Below are 24,575 nucleotides of genomic sequence, written 5' to 3' on the forward strand. Positions count from 1 at the left end.
ATGAGACTGGAGCTGTTGTCCAAGGAACAGGGTTGGAAGTTCAAGTCCAACTAGAAAACTTACCTGCTAAAATAAAGGAAACAATACTCACTAGAAGGAAACAGAAGAATTTAGATTCTCCACAAATTGACATTCATCATGTTGAAAATACAATGCAAAAGTTCTCAACATACAAAGTACCAAGAAAATGGAACACATTTTCTAAAGAAAATAAAACCTACTGAGTCTAACTCCAAGATCAACCAGATGTTGGAAATAACAGACAAAGATTTGAGAGTGACCTAGATACCTATTCTTTATGAAGTAAAGGAAAACATATGTTCAATGAATGAAATCTCAGCAGAGAAATACACAATAAGAAAATAATCAGTGGAACATCTAGAACAATATAATTACTGAAATAAAAATATTAACTGGACAGACAGCTGAATGAACATGACAGTGAACTCGAAGAGAGATCACTAGAAATTATCCAAGATGAAGAACAAACAGAAAAAATTTTGAAAAGAGTGAACAGAACCTTAGTGGGCTATGAGGCAATATCAAACAGTCCAACACAGGAAACTGGAAAGCTAGAAAGAGAAAAGAGATTGGGGGAAAAACTTTTTTAAGATACACCTGAAGTTTCCCCAAGTTTGATGAAAGACAGAAATTTTGTATATGTAAAATCTTAAACACCAAGCAGAATGAAGACAAATATGCATATGTTGAGGCATAGTATAGTCAAACTGTTGAAAGAGAAAGATAAGACCAAATCTTGAAAGAAGATAAAAATGGCATGTACAGGGGAATGATAATCTAATTATGAGCTGCCTTCTCATAAGAAACCATGGAGGCTGGGAGAGAAGAAAACAACTTTAAAGTACTGAAAAGAAGAAAAAGACAAAAGGAAACTGTCAATCCAGAAGTCTGTTTAACTGAATATCCTTTAAGAATGAAGGTGAACTAAAGACATTTTCACGGTAAAATTTGTCACCAGCAGACCAGCATTACAAGATATGCTAAAGGATATTATTTTATTTAATTACTGATTTATTAAAATTTATTGAATCTTATTCTACTCTGGTAAAGATACTTAACATGAGATTTAACCTCTTAACAAATTTTTAAATATGTAATGCATTACAGGCATGCTTTGGAGATATTGCGGGTTTGGTTCCTGACCACCACAATAAAAAATATCACAGTAAAGCAAGTCACACCAAAATTTTTGGTATCCCCCTGTATATAAACCTTATGTTTACACTAGACTGTAGTCTATTAAGTGTACAATAGCATTATGTCTAAAACTATGTACATACCTTAAGGAATACTTTATTGCTAAAAAATGCTAACCATCATCTGAGCCTGTAGCCAGTCGTAGTAGTAACATCAAAGATCACTGACCACAGATCACTGTACACAAGTATAGTTATGAAAAAGTTTGAAATAATGCAAGAATTACCAGAATGTGAGACTGAGACACAAAGTGAGAAAATGATGTTGGAAAAATGGCATCCATAGACTTACTTGAAGCAGGGTTGCCACAAACCTTCAATTTATTTTAAAAAATACAATATCTGCAAAGCACAATAAAATGAAGTATGCCTGTATTGTTGACTGTAGACATAATGTTGTAGAGCAGATCTCTAGAGCTTGTTCATCTCGTTTAGCTGAAACTTCATGCCTATTGATTAGTAACATACTTGAGATTTTTTTAGAGTGAAAAAAATGGTAAAAATTTGATCCTCAGGAAAGAATGAAGAGCACCATAAATGGTAAATACCTGGGTAAATACAAATGGAAATGTTTGTTTTGTCTTTTCCCTCATATCTTTATAAACTGTAAGCAGTTAAAGTACAATATTGTATATTGTATAACTATAAATGTTAAAACATTGTATTGAGGGGTTTATAATGTATGTAGATATAATACAGATACAACCGCCATAATCTAAAGGATGGAGGATATGAACCTATAAGTGTATAGATTTCTATATTTTATATGAAGTAGTAGTAGTAACTCTGTGGAGGTGAAGAGTCAAGTATATATATTGTGATCCCTAAGCCAACTTATTTAAAACAGTGCAAAGAAGAATAGCTGAAATACCAACAGAAAAATTGAAAATTGAAATGGAATTCTAAAAATATTCAAATACAGCCTCCACAAAAGGCAGGAAAAGAGGAATAGAGGACTGAAAATAATAAAATCAAGTAGAAAACAAAAAATAGTAGACTCACACTCAACCCCATCAATAATTATATTAAAATGTTAATGGACTAAACACTCCAAATAAAAGTCAATATTGTTATAATAGATTCAAACAAAGAAAAAAGAAAGGAAAACAGTACCCAACTCTATGCCATATAAAAATGATGTATTTTGAATATAAATATACCAGTGGAAACAAATGGATAGAAAAAGATATACCATGCAAACAGTAAGCATAAAAAGGCTGAATTTGCCATATTAATATCAGATAAAATAGATCTGAAAGCCAAATGTATTACCGGAGGGACAGTTCATAGGGATAAAAAGCTCAGTTCTTCGAGAAGTCATGACATTCGCAAATGTGCATGGGCCCAATAGCAAAGATTCAAAAGACATGAGGCAAAAATTGACAGAATTAAAAGAAGAAATAGTCAAGGACACGATCATAGTTGTAGATTTTAATAGCCCTTCTCAGGAACAGATAGTTGATCTGAACAATACTATCAATCACTTTAATGTAATTGATGTAGGATAATGTAGCCAAAAATGACAGAAACATTCTTTTGAAGGGCACATGGTGCTTTACCAGGATATACCATATTCTGGCAATGAAACAGATCTCAATAAATTTAGAAATATTTAAAACACTGTTCACTGACTATGGAATTAAATAAGAGATAAATAACAGTAAGATAACAAACTCCCAAACATATAGAAGAAATTAAACGAAAGACTTCTAAATGGTCACTGGATCCAAGAAGAAATCACAACAGAAATTAGAACCTGTTTGAATAGAAGGATAATAAACATACAACATATCCATGTTTGTGGGATGCAGCTAGTGGTTCAGGTGGCCTTACAGGTGTCCAGGAGTGTTGAATTATATGTTATTCACAGGTGAGGTGGGAGGATGGGGCCTTACAGGTGTCCAGGAGTGTTGAATTATACTATTCACAGGTGAGGTGGGAGGATCGTTCTCATGGATAATTTGAGTCTACTCTGTACCTCCGTCCTTTTCGCAAAAGATTTCCTTCTGCCATTCCCTCTGTGGTTTTGAGTTACTGTTCTGCCTTTTGTCTTTCCTTATATCAGCTGATACTAACTTAATTCTAGAGGGGAAATACCAGTCTAGCAAGTACATACTGGAAAAGGGAATGAATGCTTTTCAATTAGATCAACAATTCCTTTGAATCTCTTTTTGAGCTTTAGTGTGGGCTAGGGAGGGAAAATAACCATTGGAGTGAAAGACAAAGTGAGAAATGGTAGAGCAGGAAATTAATGGAGCCAAGGCTTGAGGAAGAAGCAGTTGGTATAAGAACACAGTTGAAAGGATTCACCATTTAAATTGGAGGGAGTGAGGTGAAACAGACTTATCTTCCGTATACTCTGGAGGGAATGAAGAGGCTAGGAGAACTCTTTAGTTCAGTGGGAAATCTCATATGATTCTTGTCCTCTGACAGGTACACGGCCTATGCCTTCAGTCTACCACAATTGCTTTAGGTATTCAAGGTCCCATCAATCCATTATTCCAGCACTTTCTATGAGTTCTGGCCAACTGAATTGGGGTTGTCTACACAGTATGATTCAGATGGCTGCTGCTGGTGGTGTTGGTTTTGAGCAAAGTCTAGGAACACAGAGGTGCAGTGTTTCACCTGATGGGTAGTCAGTGGATGAATTGCTGGCTGGGATGTTTTAAGGTATTTACTGAGTGGCTGGTCTTGTCTCTGTGATGCTCACAACCTTCTACCTAACTTGCTCTTCTTGTGGTTGTCTCTCACATTCTCTGCTTCCCAAATCGTGAAGTCTTTTATCTTCATTTTCAGCACCATAAAAATTCACTTGATTCTAATTCTCTCATTAACTTGAGTTTTTTTTTTTCTTATGCTTACAGTGGCCCAGCCCTGAAAGCCATGCAAAAGTGAGCCATTTCTAACTGAAAGTGAGTCTGAACTTGAATCTAGGCCCTCTAAGTAAATAAGTTAAACATGACAAGGGATGGGTAAACACATCATCTAATTCTTCAAAATATCATCCAGAACAAAGACTAAAGACACAGAGAAACTGAGATGAAGTGGAAGTTGTGGGTAATTAGGTGAGGTGACTGTTTTTAATGGTAAACTACTCAGGGTCACCAGTTGAAAATGGAGAGTAAAGGCATTACAGTATTTCTCTTTTAACAATGTTATATATATAAAATCTCAAATATTCTATATATGTGAGGATATCTAGTGAAAGAATGAAATAAACACTTTCCAACAGAGGATAAACCCATTATCTAGAACATCTGCAAAATAAAGAACATTGGCAGAGAATTACAGTTGAAAAATGAGAAGAATGAGCTTCCTTTCAGTGGCAGTATTACTCCAAGTTGTGAAAGTGCTTTTTTGACTCAGACTGCTTAGAGTAAAAAAAAAAAAAAAAAAAAGCTACCTAGGAATCAATCAACTTAATGTGAATTCAGATTATAAATATATATATATGGTGTCTGGCCATCAGACTCAGTTAGGGAAGCTCTGATTGAGGTTGTTTCACATGCTGTGACCAACAGTACCTCTTGCTCAATTATGCTCCATTTGTGCCTTTAGGATGCTAGCATTCAGCAGTAAGGTATTATTTAATGTTAGAAGAAAAGTGTTTTGGCTCTGTAGCTTTAAAAGGACTATGTGTTAGGATATTATCCATGAAAAGAGTTTTCCCATAGGGTAACTAGCTCTATAAAGCAAAGAATGACCACAGAGAATAAACAAATTCTATAGAACATTTGAAGCACTCTAACAAAATAACATTTTATATTGTAGAATATACCTCCTTCCTAAAACGTTCCAAGGAAGTCATAACCACTGATTCCTGTAGTCATCAAAGTTAGAGAATGTCCTTGGCTAAGAAACCAACTGTCCTTGTCCCCCTATGCTGCTGTTTGTTCTCCATAGTAGGTTGATGGGCTTCATGTAAAGCAGGTTTCCAGAGAAGGAAAACAGATCCTTTAGTTTGCTTTCCTTTTCTGGTTCTTCTCTGAATTTTGTTTTTAATACAGATTATTTTATCTGATACTTGGATTGTTTGATAAAGCTTTTACATTCTGGATATATTTTTAGCTTCAGAAAATACATTCTTTATTTAGTCATCTTCAAAAGGTGGCTGTAATGTGGAAAGTTCTCCAAGATTTTTTTCAACCCTAAGTAAAGAAGTTTGACTTGGGACATCCACCAAGCAAGTTTGCTTTTGTGTGTCTACTTCGCAGATGGCAGAAAGAAGGTAGAGTGACAACTAGAATTGTTCAAAGTGAAGTCAGCTGTTTCTTGTCATGCTCTGTACATCAGTCATATTTGGGGAATTGACTAACACTGATTTTAGTTGCTTGTTGCAGAGTTACTAGGGGAGATAGATGAGTAAGAAAGCACTGATTTAAGAGAGTTTCCTGTTTATCTCACTGAGTTAACTGCCAAGAAAAAAAAGTTGGCTGTTTTCAGTTACAGCTATCTCTATATTCTAGAGCCACTGAACACTGCAGATGACTTATATACAATTCAACTAAGCATTAAGAAGTTTGCAAATAATTGGATGTTTGCTGTCATGCAGATAAAATGGTAATTAACGTGTTTAGTTCCATCAGCATATTTGTCATCATGGACACATAATCATAATCTAGGGCCAGCTATCTTTGCAATGGCAAAAATGGGGCATGTTTTTATTCCAACATCTTTTATTTCGTGCCCCCAAATTACTTAATTTTGCTTAAAAGTTGTGTGAATAAAGCTGTGGTATTTTATATTATCCTCAGTTTTCCCTACTTTTGCTGAATATGCATTCTGCTAATTCTGATGCTTGAGTAGTAAAAATTTTATGTTTCACTCAAAGTTATAATTAAAGATCTATTATCTAAAAATTAGAGTAATAACATTTATCCTGCAAAATTAGTGTAATTGTACATGATTTAATATTTAGCTTCAAACCTTACAAAGCTCAGGTTAATACAACCATGTTTAAAATATAACTTTTCTTAGTATTTTATATGCTTTATCCAAGTATTATATCTATATTAAATGTAAATTGGTTATTCTTCCTCAAATATTATAATTAAAAGAAAATATTTGTGATAATGTATCTTTCAAAATGCATACATTTGCTTTAAAACAGTTCATAAGTATCTCAAAACAATATTTCAGAGAATACTCTCTTTATAAAATATGTACATATGATGTTTCATTCTACCATGAAACACTACTAAATTCTACTGTGGAGAACTAACGCTTTAAAATATCTAAGTGCACATTGATATGTAATGTGGTTTGCTATGAAACATTGCTTTGAAGAAAGCTAATACTTAAAAGTCTTTTTCAAAATAAAAATCACAAAATCCTTATTTGAAAAAGCTCTAGAATATTCAGATTACAAAGAATACTTTTTTGGGGCATTAACTGTATTTTTGAAATTTGCATTTAAAAAGCTGGTAGTATTTAGAAAGAATATTTATTTATGTTACCTTTTGTGAGGAATAAAAAAACTCAGTAGGGCTTCCCTAGTGGCGCAGTGGTTGAGAGTCTGCCTGCCGATGCAGGGGACACGGGTTCGTGCCCCGGGCTGGGAAGATCCCACATGCCGCGGAGCGGCTGGGCCCGTGAGCCATGGCCGCTGAGCCTGCGCGTCCGGAGCCTGTGCTCTGCAACGGGAGAGGCCACAACAGTGAGAGGCCCGCGTACCGCAAAACAAAAACAAAAACAAAAAAAAACTCAGTAATTTTTATTGAACGTCTTTCATTATCTACGTCTTAGACAATGGTCAGACAATAATTCTATGATTACTCCACTATTTCATGAAGACCTCATTAGAACTTTATTTCTAAATCATAATTCATTTGTATACCTGTGGAAAATTCTATATTAAGAGTGAATCATCCCCTTGTGGGAATATTTGTGAAAAGACTTTAGTTTCTAAGATAAAAGAGGCTAATGTCACTATTTTTCTTGGAATACTAGTCCTTTTGGTAGCACTAAGACCACTTTTTAAATATATTTCAATAATACTTATTCTTATAAATCACTTATCAGGCTTACATTTCTTTGAAACATATAAGTTTTGTGTTAGGTGAACATTCTTTGAGGAAAATGGAATGTTAAGGGCCATTATTGACCTTAACTTTGTCTCGGTTTTCCTCTGTGGCTGTCTGAATACCACCTCTAGAGCATGAACACCGGAATAATTTAGATAAACTAATATTTTATTATTCTCTTCCAAAGATATTGATTGGGATGATCCTTAAATAAGGTTATATCACTATTTGCTTATAGGATAAATATCCTTCAGATCATTATTTTTTGTTTGTTAGTTTTTGGTTTTACTTCTTTAAATAAATTTCATTTATGAGTGCCATTTGGGTTAACTCCCATAATTATTTCATACATTTTCTGTGGTGGTAGTGTTCTTTTAGCTTAGATCTTTGATCATAATGTGTGTGCTATGTATATCCCTTCACAGCAACTAGCATGGAGTAAGTTCTTTATAAATATTGTTGAATGAATATATATATTTATTCAACCATATATATATATGGTTCATGTTTTTTTTGAGGTATATTCAATGTCCTTCAAATTATATTAAACAATCTTCAAGACAGATGGCATTTCTGGTTCTGATACTTTGATATCTGGAAAAGAAGTGCTACACAAGTGACATGAGGCAAAGTGGATAATTTTTCAAACTTAGTCAATAGTACTCTAGTGGAATGTAATAGATCTACTAACCTGTTAATGAAATGAAATTCAATGGGATTTTTAAATGACTCAAAAGACAAGAGGGAAAGTTATAGTGTGATAGTGACAGCTGGCAAACTTGCCTTAAATGCTTTTAAGGACAAAATTGATAACATCCATAATTGGCTACAGTTCAGGGTACCCAATTCCAATGTGCTGTCAACCGTATATATTTACTATTGATTAACACTCTAGCTACATTCTTTCTGGACATTTTGATGTAGAAAAGTTATTTAATTTTAGGGGCAGTACCCATATAGCTTTTTCCCAGACATGTGATTAAAATTTATGAAAAAGGAATAAATATGTTGCCAGTGGTAAAGTTAATGTTTTCATTAATCATATCTTACAAATTTAAGGAAACTGCTTTGGAGTCAAAGAAAAACCAATTTTAGTAAAAATGGAGGAAACCATCTGAAAAGAATGTGCATGCTGTTGGGTTAAGTACTGGATGTATATATACAAATAGTATGTTGCTTTCCAAGGAATATCCATACATGTGGGTCACATGTACAGAGTCAAAGGAATTCAGCATAAATGTTGATGTCCATTCCAGAGAACCATTCCAGAGATGCTGTATATTAGAACTTTATTTCAAGCCTTAACAACTCCTCAAATTTCATAATATACAAAAAAAACAAGCCTAAACAAATAAGACCATTCTCTAATGTACATAGAAATTTGCCTCACTTATAAAAGGGGTCACACGTTTTTTCACTTGACAAATATTTGTTGGATGCCTTATGTTATCTTAGTAGAATATAGAACAGAAAAAAAATCCTGTTTTTATTAGCTTACATTCTATAGAGGGTGAAAAAGCAAATAGTAAACAAGAAAATATAGAGTCAAATGGTGATAGGTACTTTGGAAAAAAAAATTAAAGCAGGAAAAGGGGAATAGGAAGGGTAAGTAATAGGGTGGCCAGGGAAAGCCTCACTGGGAAGGTATCTGAGTAACAACCTAATGAAAATGAGGTTTAAGTCATGAGGGTCAAGGAGAAGAGTATTTTAACAGAGGAAACATCTTCCTGAAATGATAGCCTGATGAGAAAATTTGAGGGCCAGCAAAGACCCCAGGGTGGTTTGGCAAACTGAGCCAAGTGAATTTAGTAGGATGGGATGCCAGAGAAGTGATGGGGTTTAAGGGCAGATAGTTAGGAGCCTTGTAGGCTACTGTCAAGATAGTTGGCTTTTGCTGTGTGTGAGATTGGGAAACCCCTGGAAGGTTTTGAGCAGAGGAGTAATTTTCTGTTTTGGAATTGAAAGAACCCTTCTGGGCACTGTGCTGAAACCCAGCTGTAGGAGTCAGGGATGGAAGCAGGGCGACGGTGACTTGGATAATGGAGTAGTGTTCAAACTAGATATGCAACCTCTGAGGCCGCCTCAAAATTTTATAGGGACATAGTCTTTAAAGGAGTGAATTTCCAGATCAACTAATGGCCTAAAACTTAGCTGCCTGATCATGAAACTGAGGTCAAGGCATTGTGCTTGCTCATCCTTCCCATCTCCCATCTGACATCTCCTTTCACTTTCAGAAGAAAGGCTTTTTTCTCATTTGTTCCAGATTTTACAGTGGTACATTTCCCCAGGGTGTAAAAACTTCTAGAGTGAAAAATGAAGGGACAATTTCAAATCCTTGGATTTGACATCTTTACCTCTTCCACTCCCCTTCTATTGCCAGAAAAACCACCATCCCCGTGGGCTATCCCTTTGAGAACAAAAACAAAAGGAGACTGAGAAAAGTACCTGGTTTTATCATGTCACAGATTTGTCTCTCTGCTTCATCTATTAATCTGTCTATTCATCTCTATATCATAGAAATTTAAATTATCATAGAAATCCAAATTATCTGAATTTAGATTCAGAAGATTGTTTCCACATGGATCTTTATTAAAACAAGTATTTACACTGAAAAATCAAGTCAGACTTTTATGACAGAAAATAAGTTTGTGGGCAACTGGTTTGATAATAAGAATTGAATTCCTAATTTCAAATTTTCCTTGAAATGAATTAACTAAATCTGCAGCTCTATGGCTTTAGCAAAATTATATTTAAAGCCTGTGATAAGAAATGTTTTATCTAAAAAATTATTTGGCCAAATAATTTAGAAAATAATTATATTTTGATTTTCTCTTTGCCCTTTCTAATTGTATTTGCTAGAATGAGGAGCCTCTAAGTGAAAGAATAATAGGTATACTGAGTAGCTGTTTGGTGGATATTGATAATGCTTCTTTTTGCAGTATACTTTCCATAAATTAACAATCTAAGGACTCCAATGACTAGAAAAGAAAAACGTTGGAGTTTGGGTCTCTTATGTTCAACAAAACTAAGTATTTAAACTATCAGTTGATTATTAAAATTTTATTGCTAGACCACTATGGATTTTTGTCATAAAACGTGGATGGAGTTTAAATAGTAACATTAAAAAAAAACCCAAAACCCCCAAATTTCTATTCTAACGTAGTTAAGTGATTAGAGTGTCTCAGTATGAAAATAAATTGCTCTTAACTGTTATTATACAATGAATTTTTATCTGTGGATATACCAACTAACTGGGGGAAAAGCCACCATCTATCTCAGTAGGATATGCAGTTTCAATAAAATTTTATGTTTACTTAATAATTATGAAGTATTTTAAAGTTTATTGCTTCCGTCAACTGTATTCCACTAATAATTGGAAAGATAACTTAATTCAGAATATCTTTTAGGGACTTCCCTGGTGGCACAGTGGTTAAGAATACCCTGCCAATTCAGGGGGCACGGGTTTGAGCCCTGGTTCGGGAAGATCCCACATGCCGTGGAGCAACTAAGCCCGTGCACCACAACTACTGAGCCCACACATCACAACTACTGAAGCTCACGTGCCTAAAGCCCGTGCTCCACAACAAGAGAAGCCACCACAATGAGAAGCCCGCACACAAAAACAAAGAGTAGCTCCCACTCGTGGCAACTAGAGAAAGCCCGTGCGCAGCAACAGAGACCCAACGCAGCCAAAAATAACTAAATAAATTAATTAAAAAAAAAATTTCTAAGAAAAAGCTTTTAAAAGAATTTAGAATGTTAATAGACACAGGAAAAAATTCAAGTTATAAATATATATATATATATATATATATATATATATATATATATATATGATTTTTTTTTTTTTTTTTGCCATACGCGTGCCTCTCACTGTTGTGGTCTCTCCCGTTGCGGAGCACAGGCTCCGGACACGCAGGCTCAGCGGCCATGGCTCACGGGCCCAGTCGCTCCGCGGCATGTGGGCTCTTCCCGGACCGGGGCACGAACCCGTGTCCCCTGCATCGGCAGGCGGACTCTCAACCACTGCGCCACCAGGGAAGCCCTATAAATATATTTTTACTACAGAAAAATTTTAGGTGATCAGTACAAGATTCTAAATCAGTACTATAAACAAAAATGTAATTCTAGTAGAATTACACCTGTGAGCCATGTATGTTAAATGTAATTTAAATTTTTAAAATAGTATATTAATTTTAATCTTTTTAATCCAATATATCAAAATATTATTTCAACGTCATGTAATTAATAGAAAAATTATTAATGAGAGAGCTTAATACTCAGTTTTCATATTGATTTTTTGAAAATTAGTGTGCATTTTACCTTACAGCACATCTCACTTTGGACTAGCCATATTTCACGTTCTCAGTAGCCACATGTGGCTACTGGCTAATGGTTATTAGCTAACATGCTGTATAGCACAGGTCTAAATTTTAAATACATGCATACACATGTATATATAAATACATAAGTATTCTATATTCTATATTATTTATATTATATAACATATTTGTATTATATACATAGTTATGTTATATATTATGTTTGTATATGATATAATATACATATATAATATATTAATATTATTTATATATAATATAAATTTCTATGTTGTAACAGAATGGATACAAGTTTAATTAGAAAAATAAACAATTTTACATTTCCACCTGTCATAAAAGTGCTTATTTATGTTTTTAATTGGCAGATGGGAATAAATCAAAATGACCTTTAGGTTCCAAGAGATATATGTAAAATAAAAAAAGTCATCCTTTGCAGCAGTTTAAACACATAATGACATTTTTAGTAGTTGGCTTAAAAATGTTTAGAGGAATATGTGAGCAAGTATGTTCAAAGACTGTTAGGCTATTTCAGTAATCCTGGTAAGAGATGGAGGTAACTTGAGCCAGATTTTAGAACACAGTAGAATTCTGTGTGTATAAAAAAATAGGTTTTTTTGAAGTATAGTTCATTTACAATATTGTGTTAGTTTTGGTGTACAGCAAAGTGATTCATTCATATATATGTATATATTTCAGATTATTTTCCATTATAGGTTATTATAGATGGTGAATATAATTCCTTGTGCTACACAGTAAATCCTTGTTGCCTATCTATTTTATGTATAGTAGTTTGCATCTGTTAATCCCATACTCCTACTTTGGGTCTCAAATTTTTTAAGACAAAAGAAAAAGAAATGTGTGCTCTTTAACCTTGAAAATACTTCTCACGGAAGCCTCTGAGGAAAAATTAGAGCAATTCCTTTCTCCTGATTTCTGTTGATCTTATACCTCCCTGTGGAATTTGCAGTCTTGGAAGAAAGATATCTCTAGGTGGTGAAAGTCTTATTTATCTTGGTGTAACTGAATTCTTAGATCTTTTTCCACTGCCCTTATGTGACACTTCTTTTGAAGGAATATCAAGTTTCAATGTGTCCATGATTCTATTCTCTTCAGGATTCTAAAGAGTCTTATACTATTTTAAAAGAAGTCTTTGTTTTGTTTGTTTGTTTTGTTTGTGTTTTTTAGATTCCATATATATGTGTTAGAATACGGTATTTGTTTTTCTCTTTCTGACTTACTTCACTCTGTATGACAGACTCTACGTCCAACCACCTCACTACAAATAACTCAATTTCGTTCCTTTTTATGGCTGAGTAATATTCCATTGTGTATATGTGCCACATCTTCTTTATCCATTCATCTTGATGGACACTTAGGTTGCTTCCATGTCCTGGCTATTGTAAATAGAGCTGCAATGAACATTTTGGTACATGACTCTTTTTGAATTGTGGTTTTCTCAGGGTATATGCCCAGTAGTGGGATTGCTGGGTCATATGGTAATTCTGTTTTTAGTTTTTTAAAGAACCTCCATACTGTTATCCATAGTGACTGTATTAATTTACATTTCCACCAACACTGTTTGAGGGTTCCCTTTTCTCCACACCCTCTCCAGCGTTTATTGTTTGGAGATTTTTTGATGATGGCCATTCTGACCAGTGTGGGATGATATCACACTGCAGTTTTCATTTGCATTTCTCTAATGATTAATGATGTTGAGCATTCTTTCATGTGTTTGTTGGCAATCTGTATATCTTCTTTGGAGAAATGTCTATTTAGGTCTTCTGCCCATTTTTGCATTGGGTTGTTTGTTTTTTTGATATTGAGCTGCATGAGCTGCTTGTAAATTTTGGAGATTAGTCCTTTGTCAGTTGCTTCATTTGCAAATATTTTCTCCCATTCTGAGGGTTGTCTTTTCGTCTTGTTTATAGTTTCCTTTGCTGTGCCAAAGCTTTCAAGTTTCATTAGGTCCCATTTGTTTATTTTTGTTTTTATTTCCATTTCTCTAGGAGGTGGGTCAAAAAGGATCTTGCTGTGATTTATGTCATAGAGTGTTCTGCCTATGTTTTCCTGTAAGACTTTTATAGTGTCTGGCCTTACATTTAGGTCTTTAATCCATTTTGAGTTTATTTTTGTGTATGGTATTAGAGAGTGTGCTAATTTCATTCTTTTACATGTAGCTGTCCAGTTTTCCCAGCACCACTTATTGAAGAGGCTGTCTTCTCTCCATTGTATATTCTTGCCTCCTTTATCAAAGATAAGGTGACCATATGTGCGTGGGTTTATCTCTGGGCTTTCTATCCTGTTCCATTGATCTATATTTCTGTTTTTGTGCCAGTACCATATTGTCTTGATTACTGTAGCTTTGTAGTATAGTGTGAAGCCCAGGACCCTGGAAAAGAAAAAAAAAGTCATGAAGAACCTAGGGGCAAGATGGGAATAAAGACGCAGACCAACTAAAAAATGGACTTGAGGGCATGGGGAGAGGGAAGGGTAAGCTGGGACAAAGTGAGAGAGTGGTAGTGTATATATGAACATATATACACTACCAAATGTAAAATAGATAGCTAGTGGGAAGCAGTCACATAGCACAGGGAGATCAGCTCGGTGCTTTGTGACCAGCTAGGAGGATGGGGTAGGGAAGGTGGGAGGGAGGGAGATGCAAGAAGGAAGAGATATGGGGATATATGTATATGTATAACTGATTCATTTTCTTATAAAGCAGAAACTAACACACCATTGTAAAGCAATTATACTCAAATAAAAACGTTAATAAATAAATAAATTAAATTAAATAAGAGAAAGTATGATGTTTAATGTTGAAATTTATTCTATGGATGATTGAAATTGATAAAAAATTTTGCCTAAAAAAATAAAATAAAAGAAGTCTTTGGACTTTTGTAGTCATGAATTATTGCCATTGCTTAATTTCCTTTAATATTCATATTAATTATTTCCACCAGGCCAGGCCTTTTGCTTTGGGTGAACAGAAACTCCTGGAACAAATTTCCTTTTATTGCTGCTATTAGCATATTTAAAAAATATACAGTAAAATAGTAGTTATATGTCTTGAATTATTTCTTATAAAGTCTATTAGACTACATATAAAATAGATGATCTTATGCATCTTTTTTTGCTAGAAGTAGCTTGTCAAGGTGAAATGAATCAAATTTGATTCTTTTCCTTTGGGATGAGACTTTTATTGACATTGGTTATATATGTTGTTAAAACCACTCATGTATGACAGTCTGTCTTCTGCCATGTGGAAATAAAGCCTGAGATGAGACATGGAGCTTTGAGTAGAGATTTTGGGGCCCTAAATTTTTGCATATTTTATAATTTTTATAAGATCTTGATGCATTTTTTTTCTCAGTGTACAACATTTCCAGTAGGAGCACAATCTACTGATTTTTCTGGGTAACCCATTCTTAGGAATTTGAATTGCAGTTTGTTCTGGGGACATTTTCTCTCCACTTATATTTATTTTCTTCTTAACAATCTTCACATAATTTGCTTGTTTATACCATACACACAAGTATATATAAGCTCTAAGCATATAAATTATATGCATATTATCCACTGTAAACCTACAAAGTTATAGTCAAATTTAAATTAATGGTTAGTGTTTGAAAACTTATTAGCTGCAATCCTTGAAGAGTCAAGTATACCCCGTGAAAAACAATGTTGTGCAAGAACCCAGAATATGCTTGTGGGTGTTTGGTGGGAGTGGATGGTGAGAGTGAAATGTATTCTCATAACTGTATAAAGATTGAGGACTCTGTCAGGGTATGTATTCTTAGTTTGATGTCATAATTTATCTGTATGAGGAAGATGATAAATATTTGAATGTGTTCTAAAATTTTCATCTTTTTTAGACTATTTTGCTAGGATGATTTCTAGACAAGTTTTTGTTATTCATTGCCTCCTCAGTTATTTTGGGGTCTGGTCTAGAATTTCTTTAGGTTAGACTAGTATAGAAGTATGATTATATTCATGCATGTTGTAGTTCACAGTATTATGTAAATTCTGCCAAATTACTCATTTTACTCTCATTCACCTATTCATTCCACACTGAGTGCCAGCTCTGTGTCAGGAACTTTCCTAGGAATTAGAAATATAAATTTAAGTCATAGTTTCCACAATTAAAAAACTCGATCTAGAGAAAAATACCATCTTAAGCCAGGTACTATATTGCTATCACCTTACTTGCATAAAATAAGGTAGAAGAGATAAACCATGTCTTGATATGCATAAATAACTCATTATCAATTCTTTAGAACAAAATTATTAGTAGTGACTTTGTAGCCTATGCTTATTCCAATATTACTATAATTTTTTGAAATTAAGAGTAGCTTTGAAATTGGTTTTGTAAGCATTACAAGAAAATCAGTATCTTTGTAATCACGTTTTTTTCTCATCGCCTGATTTTGTTTAAAAAAAAATCTCTCTCATAATTATATATGTAATTCACCAGATTTGTATCTGAATGGCTCTTGGCTATTTTAAAAATCAAATTTACCCAGAGAGGGAGACGTGATTTGCTTCATTTAAAGTGATTAAGAAGTAACTTAGAAAAGAATCTTCCAAAATATTTTAGGCAATGTGACAAATCTCAATACTGTTTCTAAAAATGCAATCTAAGATAAGTCTCTAAACACCTATACGCACACATGCATGTGTGTTGCTCTCACATTTTCTGCAATAATAGGCCACCATCATTTGAAACCCAGCAGAATGGCCAAATCTGAACATCATAAAAAGCTAGAGGTGCCTTAGTGGTACTTTAAAAGGAATATCATTACAAAGGAAGTTTCAATTTCACAAGTATTTTAGAAAGACCAAGGAGCATGCTCTAGTCTCTACTTATTTGTCTACCTAAATATAATCTGTTATGTAAAACCAACATGTGACTCTGCCAGAATATGCTTTGACCTGGGAGGATTATGATCCATTTTGTCAACTGATATAAAAGTATCTTTGATCTCGGAAGAGGTTGGGGGCTAAGAACTGCCCTAGTCCAGTGCATACAATGTTCATTCTTTCTGCATTTCATGTAAAACCAGCTTTTCAAAAGGTTATACATACTTTATTAATTTCAGTTTCTTCCCTGAGTCATTACAAATGCTTTAATTACCTTTTGCTATATAGTCATCATTATCATATGTTGTGCCTTGCAATATAAACAGTTATATTTATGAGATTTTATTTGTAACTGACATTAGCAGCCAATCATTGTTAAATTTGTCATTACAAATTTAAAAATTCAATAAATACTTCAGAATTCACAGATCAAACAACTGTAAACCACCAAAGGTGACATATTTTGCAAGGATGACATTTATTTGGAGTTGTATGTCTTGGTCTGTTTATAAGACGTTAAACTCTAGGTGTTCCTAGTAATAATTGATAGTGCTATGTGTGGGTGCTTTTTAGCACCCTTAATAATGGGATGCTTTTAAAAACATGTTTTGAGGCAGTTGTAAGCCACATTTAAATAATTATGTTGTACAAAGTGTACTGGAATTTAATGAAACTTATATAGTAGTGAAGTCAAAGTCACAGGTCATGTGTTTCTTCCTCTAAATGCTTTCATGAAGGTTCTATTGTTATATTTTAGTGTCTTGTGTTTTCTTCTGTGCACTAAAAACACCTCAGTGTAATTATTGTTTTGTATGCCATCTCCACTGACCACATTTTGAGAGCAGGAGTTGCATCTTTTTCATTGTTGTATTTCTAGCACTTAGCACCTATATACAACTTGGAGACTGGTAGATATTCCCATAAATGTTTGAATAAATGAATGAATTGGTAGCTGAAATGCATTTTTACTTAACTATACCCTTTGCCAAAATTTGAAAAATGTGAATTCAGAACAACAATTGAAAAGGCCTGGAATAGGCCAAGAACAGTTAGGGCTCTCCTCAACTGCTATTGAAATTTGCAGATAGAATTTTTCATAAATATAGTGTCTGACTAAAATTACTGATACTGGTTTTTCTCTCTTGAGGATACTTGTACACAATTTAGTGATAAAAATAAAATTTCTAGAAGTGGCAAAAATAGTTGCTGGTATTTTCGGGCAGAAGAATATTCCAGGTGTCCCCATCAGTCCACTTCCCCATTCTTTGTATGGATATTGGATGTTTTCTCAACCTTACAGAAAATATATGCTTCCAAATAAACTCTTTAATCACTCCTTCTATACAGACATGATTATTTACCCCATACTTTGAAGAAAACTCTTTGTACCTCCTTAGGATCTCTCTATTCTGTCTCTTTCTTGAAAAGGTGGTTTGTCTTGAGTTAATCACTGTGATGAATCATTGCCCTGAATTAAGAAAAAAAAAATGAGGTCTCAGATTTTTTGGTTATACTCTAAAATAGTGGTTCTCAAACTTTATCATGCATTCAAATCATCTAGAGCTCTTGTTAAAATGGAGATTCTGATTCAGTAGGGCTGGAATGTGTCCAGAGATTGTGCTTCTAACAAGTTCCCAGGTGACCACATTTTGAGTGGATGCTAAAGCTACCCTAGATATTTGTGGAGTAGCAGACATAGCAGACGTGTACACAGTGATGCTAATATATCTGGTTTGCTGAGATCCCAGTGTAATTCCCTGGCAAGATGGTTTGCTGCTTCAGTTCTGATGCCTTTCTACTGTTTCTTCATTTCCATTTGTTGGTGGAATCATTTTTTGTAGTAGAGTTCATATTCTTTAATTAAGTCTGCTCTGTCGATTACAGAGAAGCAATAAGCAACATGTCAGGTCAGAACTTAAGACCTCTGGAACATTTAAAATCTAACAGACAATATGTATCTATTATATATATTATATATATATATCTATTATATATAATATATATATATATCTATTATATATATTCAGATAAATTAGCTCATTTCATTTTAAAGTGCATGTTTTTCTTTTTGACATGGGAATGGTTTACTTGCATACTGAAGCTAATAGTCATGGGAATTGTTGAAATCCATTTTTTGTAAACATGGGCTGAACTGCTTATTTCCTTTGCTGTTTTGAAAATACACCTTTTAGTGACTAACTTCGAACGTTATTAGAGGGATTTGGTCTGAATTATGACTAAAGTCTTGTCAGGCTGGAAGTTCTCTCTCATTGAAAACAACTTTGCGTTCTAGAATTCAGCTCCAATAAAAACAATACAAAAATGTTCTTTGGACCAAAAATTTCAAAAATGTCAGATAGTAGTATAAGGCATTTGTAGCTCAATGGATGTAAATGTTATTAGTTTTCTCCTTTGCTTTCAGAGGATCCCTTCTTTCTGAGTTAATTTGGGGTTAGAGTTATTTTACTTAGCTATGAAGAGATGTGATTTGTGGAAACAATGTTTCATATGGTGGAGTAGAGGTTGTTAGTTGTGCAGAATGGCATGGTCACATATATTGTATAAAGTAGGTTAATAAACACTGAGAAACATATTTTCCTCTCCGTGAGGGCTTATATTGTTGGGACTATGTTTATGCCCAAGTGGACATGTGCACCAGGCTTGTGACTACATATCTTTTATCAAATACAACTCAGTTCTGATATATACTGGCAGAGAAGGAGAGGTGTGACCATATTTATGAGTTCAACACATTTTTTGAATTTTGGTCACCTTGAGAGTTCTGTTGCAGTAAATATGAATTCAGATGTGAAACGTTTGAGTTATTTCATCTGGTCAGGAGGGCTCAGGCACCTTAGTAGTAATGATAATAGTTAAGTCTTTTCTGGAACATCTTTCTGGAAGATACTACCTGATAAGTATTCATGAATCAAAAAGACAAGTGGATGAATGCTCTCTAATTCATGTTTATCAAGATCAATAATTACTACATTTTACATATCCATTTTGGGATAATGTATGCATGCATAAAAATAAACACAGTTCCAGTTGAATAATTCTTGTCAGAAGAATGATTTTAAGACTGCAAGCCAAGTCTTTTGCCTATTATTAACCAAACTACTTCATGAAGTAACAGGGAAGGAGACATTGAAAGCACATTTTATAAAGAGAAATTATTTCATTACAGTGAATAGTTTTTCATAGCTGTCCAACTAGATCAGGAAAATAGCTTTGCATTATACCTGCAAATATCTATTTAGAAAAGTAGAGAAAAAGCTTACAGTTGCAAAAGTTTCTGTTAAGAACAACTGAAGTGATTGAAACTTGATTCTTTGTGTGGCACTGTGAACATCATTTCCTTCTTGGTAAAGTGATAAACTGCAAGAATAAGTTTTTTTATTTTCCTTATAATGATCTTCAAACTGAAGTCACATCTCTAACTTGGACTTCACCTGTGGCTCAAACTCTCTCTTTGAAATAGTTACTGAGGCTTTTTACCCTATTCTTAGAAATGATTAGTGCAGTTAGACACTCTGACCCCAAATTTGTTACAGTGTTTTTTTACATGGTGGAATAGAAAATTTGAAATACGAGGGAATAATAAAACCAGTCTACACTTTCCCTGATGATTTGTTAGTGAAAAATGTTTTGTCATATATATTGGAGAGAACATTCTACTAAAGCAGTAAACCTTATTTGCCTTGACCTAAAGTGAGGTTGCTATTTGTTTGTGATGATATGATTGTTCTTAACTCCCTCTTCCCATGTGTACATATAGTTCCCCAAATCATACAGTGTTTTTATCAGATTTATTGTGTTTGATGGTTCTTTTTATTTTTAAGCATTTACAGTATATCTAAGTGACTCTGTGGTGTTTGCTCAGAAGTTCTCTGGGGTTTGAGGCTATAGATCTACAGATAATTTACATGAAGTCTCATTTATGCAGCAGGACACTTTATTTACATAATCTAAATGATACCCTGAGACACACTCATGAATAACAAGTTGGTGATTGCCATCAGTATGTCTTTTCAGCTACCTTTCTACCTAGTCTGTTTCACGGGCAACTGACCCATTCCCCGTCCCTGCTCCTGTGTTGCCTGCTCCAAACTCCTTACAGATATGGGGATGCTGGCAGAAGGTGAAATAGCAGATTGGGTAAGTTATCAGTACAGCTGTAAATGGAGATGACCGAAGTGAAGGAGGGCCAGAGGTGGGTGAGGGACGATCAAACGGAACTGAATTGATCCTGAAGTATGGAGAGGAGGTGGGGAGGCATGGGTCTGAAATGCACAGACTACTTTAGTTGCCTTCCTAAGCCCTAAAAGCCAGTTTGTCAGAAAAGTGATTAGTTCTGGCAGAAAGCAGTACTGTCCAGGCGCAAGCTTTACTAAACCTTTCATCAGGCCTGGTGTAGAGTTCAGTGAGTGATAAAAGGAAGGGCAGTGCAGTGGTAAAAAAATGAGGGACCATAAAGGCTGCTCTGAAAAGCTCTTCGAAATATCAGTATCAATATCACCTGCTGCTCATGGTGTTGCAGAAGCAGATGAGGGCAAGGAATTCGCAGTGGAAGTCAGGAATTTTTAAGTAGAAGCGTGATTGGGTGGATGTGTGGTGTAAACTTACAGGAGGGTTTGAAATCCGTGCAGCTGGGTAGCATGCTGGGGGGGAAGGGGCTGAGTTGAGGAGTGAGGGGATTTGCACAGGAAGGAGGGCAATGATGGGAACTGGAATTTCAATTCAAGAGATGCAGTAAACATTAAATATCAAGTTCTGATGGGAGCATGGCACCTTCAAACCAGGCTGAAGTCGATATCCAAAGCTGTATATTGTACTGGGGAGGAGGGTGTGCTGGGTAAAGTAAGGGGTACAGGAAAGTAATAATAAAAGCCTCAAGCCCATAGAGGCATCCTGGGGAAAATGAGGCAGAGAATAGTGAAAAAGAGTCCAGCCCCTGTGAAACAAGGTTAGTGGGAATGAAGTGGGGAAATGGGCCCTAATCAGTAGACTAAAGTACAGGGCAAGTCATCAGTAGCAAATCTCTTCGTGCCTAAGTGGTTAAGAGCCGAGTGGTGAGTCGTATAGCCTGATCTTTTTATGTGGGTGACGAGGGGCTCCACTATTTCTTAGGGTCTCTGAAGCGCTTGGCAATGCATCTCTAGTGTCTGGACTTGTCAAACATCTTTCCAAGACATAGCCTGACATGGTAATCCCCATTAGTTCCAGGGTAGGTTAAAGAGTGTGCAGATGACTAGTGCTCCAGCCAAGTGATTTGGATGGGTGAGGCGTGGATTGAAAGACTATATTCTACAGAGGCAAAGTTATAGTTTATAAATGAATAGGTATGAACAGCCTAGTAACCATTCTCAGGTTGAAATTATTTAAAGCATTTGCTATCACTTACTACTTTTTAAAAACTGAAGTATAGTTGATTTACAAGGTCATGTTAGTTTCAGGTGTTGGAATTTTCGGAGTGGACTCTTTCTCTTTCTATAACCCTAGTTTGGTTCTAGTATTATTAAGTCATGAAACAAAACTGAAGTAGATAATGAGAAGATCTAGTACAATGTGATAATTAGTCACGAGGCAGTGGACAGTTTGGGTTTCATCTTTGATTCAACTAGTCCTGTCCGAGGCCTGTTTTGGTCCCGGCAAGGGTTGAGATCAACAACCTCACAGTCCTTGTTCCACCTGAGACACGAAGGCTAATAGGCAGTAAAATTATTATTATGAAGAAACATCAAAGCAAAATGGCACAAGGCTTTGAAGATTTTTAAGACCGTTTAAAAGGCAGTTGAATACTATGGATAAACGAAACTCTCCAAATTCTAGTTGCTCTCATGGTCTAGGTAAATATTTAAATGGATAAAAGTGGAGAAAAGCAGCAAAGGAAGTCATTTTTCTCACATTTCCATACACTTGTGAATGGAGTTGTTATTAGTGTCAGAGCGAAACACGATTCTCTGGGGAGGCATTCTGAAGAAGCAAATGGGGCAGTGACGGGAGCTGGACTGCCAGGACGACGAGGAAAATGCCTCTTTCTATGAAATAATTTAGGCAGAGCTTTCCTTTTTCTCCATGGGTGATCGTTCATTCTTTCTGGATGCCCCAGAGTTAATTTTGAAGTTAAACAAGTACTTTTGGAAGTTGCCTTAAATGTCTCAGAACCGTGGCATCGTTCTCTTTTCCTAAGAGAAGATGTTGACTATCATTAATTCTTTCCTAGAAGAGTAAACTCCCTCTCACTGTATGCAATTTACAGCCAGAGCACAGTTTGGCCACTGGCACAGTTGTTCAGTAAGCACTCCTCTCTGGGGGGATTTGGTAGGAGCTATTAATCTGGATGGAACAGACACTTCCCACACAAGTGGATCAACAAAGCCCCACAGGCCAGAGGCCATGCCATCCGCAGTGTGCTAAAAGAAGGGAACATTCCAAATAGGCCCTCTTCATGGATCCAGCCTGGCCAAGTACATCATTTTTTTGTCTCTTGTTTACTTTGGTATTCCAGGTGCAACCTATTTTCTCTCAGCTCTTTGTTCTTAATCTGCAGCAAAAACAGTCTTTGCTGATTGCTTTCGTTAAGCCCTCAAATTCTTACACATTTAACTTGTCAGGAGCTTTATTTTCACGTCTCTGTTCTGTTCTGTGACAAAGTCATTTCCCACCAGTCTAACATTTTTAATCAGAGAAATATTAGGTCTATCAGAATTTTGGAGATTTAATATTTATTTGCCAAGGATATTTTAGATGTGCCATGTAAGTATATCTATCTATATTATTGGGGTTTTATACAAACTGTAGGTGTTGAAGGGTACAGAAAAGAAAATAACTGTATACATTTTTAATTTAGGGGGAAGTTTTAAAACATGAGAATCTTTTGTGAACCAAAGAGGGAAGGAGTATAATTTGATGGTAGAACCTTGCAAACATTCACCCTTAAGTCAGAAAGAGGAATTGTGAAGGCTCATTTCAATGGACTATGAATGTTTAATGATGTTGAAAGATTATTATTAGAGTCTGTACATTGCGGTGATTCCACAAGTTCAGTTGTTTGAAAGGACTCACCAGACTCAACAGAGCATGCTCATATAAGGTTTTTATTTACAGTGCATCAAGAAAAAGAGTGTGGGCAAGCACTGGGGCTCTGATAGACATCCAGGTGCAAGTTTGGGTCCTTACTTGCTCAAGGACACAGTTTGTCTCTGAATTAAATCACCAAGGTCTGGGTGAAGAATCTTGGCTTTGGGAGAGTTCAAAGCATAAATTCCCAGTAGGGGGATCTGTGCCCTTCTTGTCATGTAGTCAAACCAGGCTAGCTAACAAGTTATATCAGGTAAAAACCACCAGTAAGCAAACTGGCCCTGGAGGGTTTCCAGGAGAGTTTTGGGGTTTAAACTGCACATCATAAATCCCATGGCATTTATCTTGGCCAAAGGTCAAAGCTGACATCCAGAGTCCCCAGAGATCAGGATATACCTTTCTCAGTTCAATTGTAAATTGACTCTGTCCTGTACAGATACTTATTCCTATACCTCAGGAAGACACATTTGAATACATATTTAATGCAATTAGGCCTAAATTCTCCCAAGGAAGAAAAGATGAATATCTACAAAATTCTAGAGCTGGAAATGGAGCTGGAACTAGAATATGGGTCAGCTTATTTCATGTCAGTGTTTTCCCCATTAATCCCTATTTGAACTCCTCATAGTTTAGAATAAATAAGCTTTTTTTTTTTTTTTTTTTTTTTGCGGTACGCGGGCCTCTCACTGTTGTGGCCTCTCCCATTGCGGAGCACAGGCTCCGGACGCGCAGGCTCAGTGGCCATGGCTTACAGGCCCAGCCGCTCCACGGCATGTGGGATCCTCCCGGACCGGGGCACAAACCCGTGTCCCCTGCATCGGCAGGCGGTCTCCCAACCACTGCTCCACCAGGGAAGCCCAAATATGCTTTTCTTTTAACCTTAGAGCTGGTTGTGTCAGACAGGCCTGCGTTGGTAACGCATACAGAAACCTTTACCACTACTATACTCAAAAGATACAAGAAGTCATTTATAGAACAAAACAAATACCACGTTTAAAATTTAATAGTGCCATATTTATATTAGTAAAAATACATTATTAGTAAAATTTCATTAC

Source organism: Mesoplodon densirostris, chromosome 12 (assembly GCF_025265405.1).
Source record: "Mesoplodon densirostris isolate mMesDen1 chromosome 12, mMesDen1 primary haplotype, whole genome shotgun sequence".
Classification (NCBI taxonomy): Eukaryota; Metazoa; Chordata; class Mammalia; order Artiodactyla; family Ziphiidae; genus Mesoplodon; species Mesoplodon densirostris.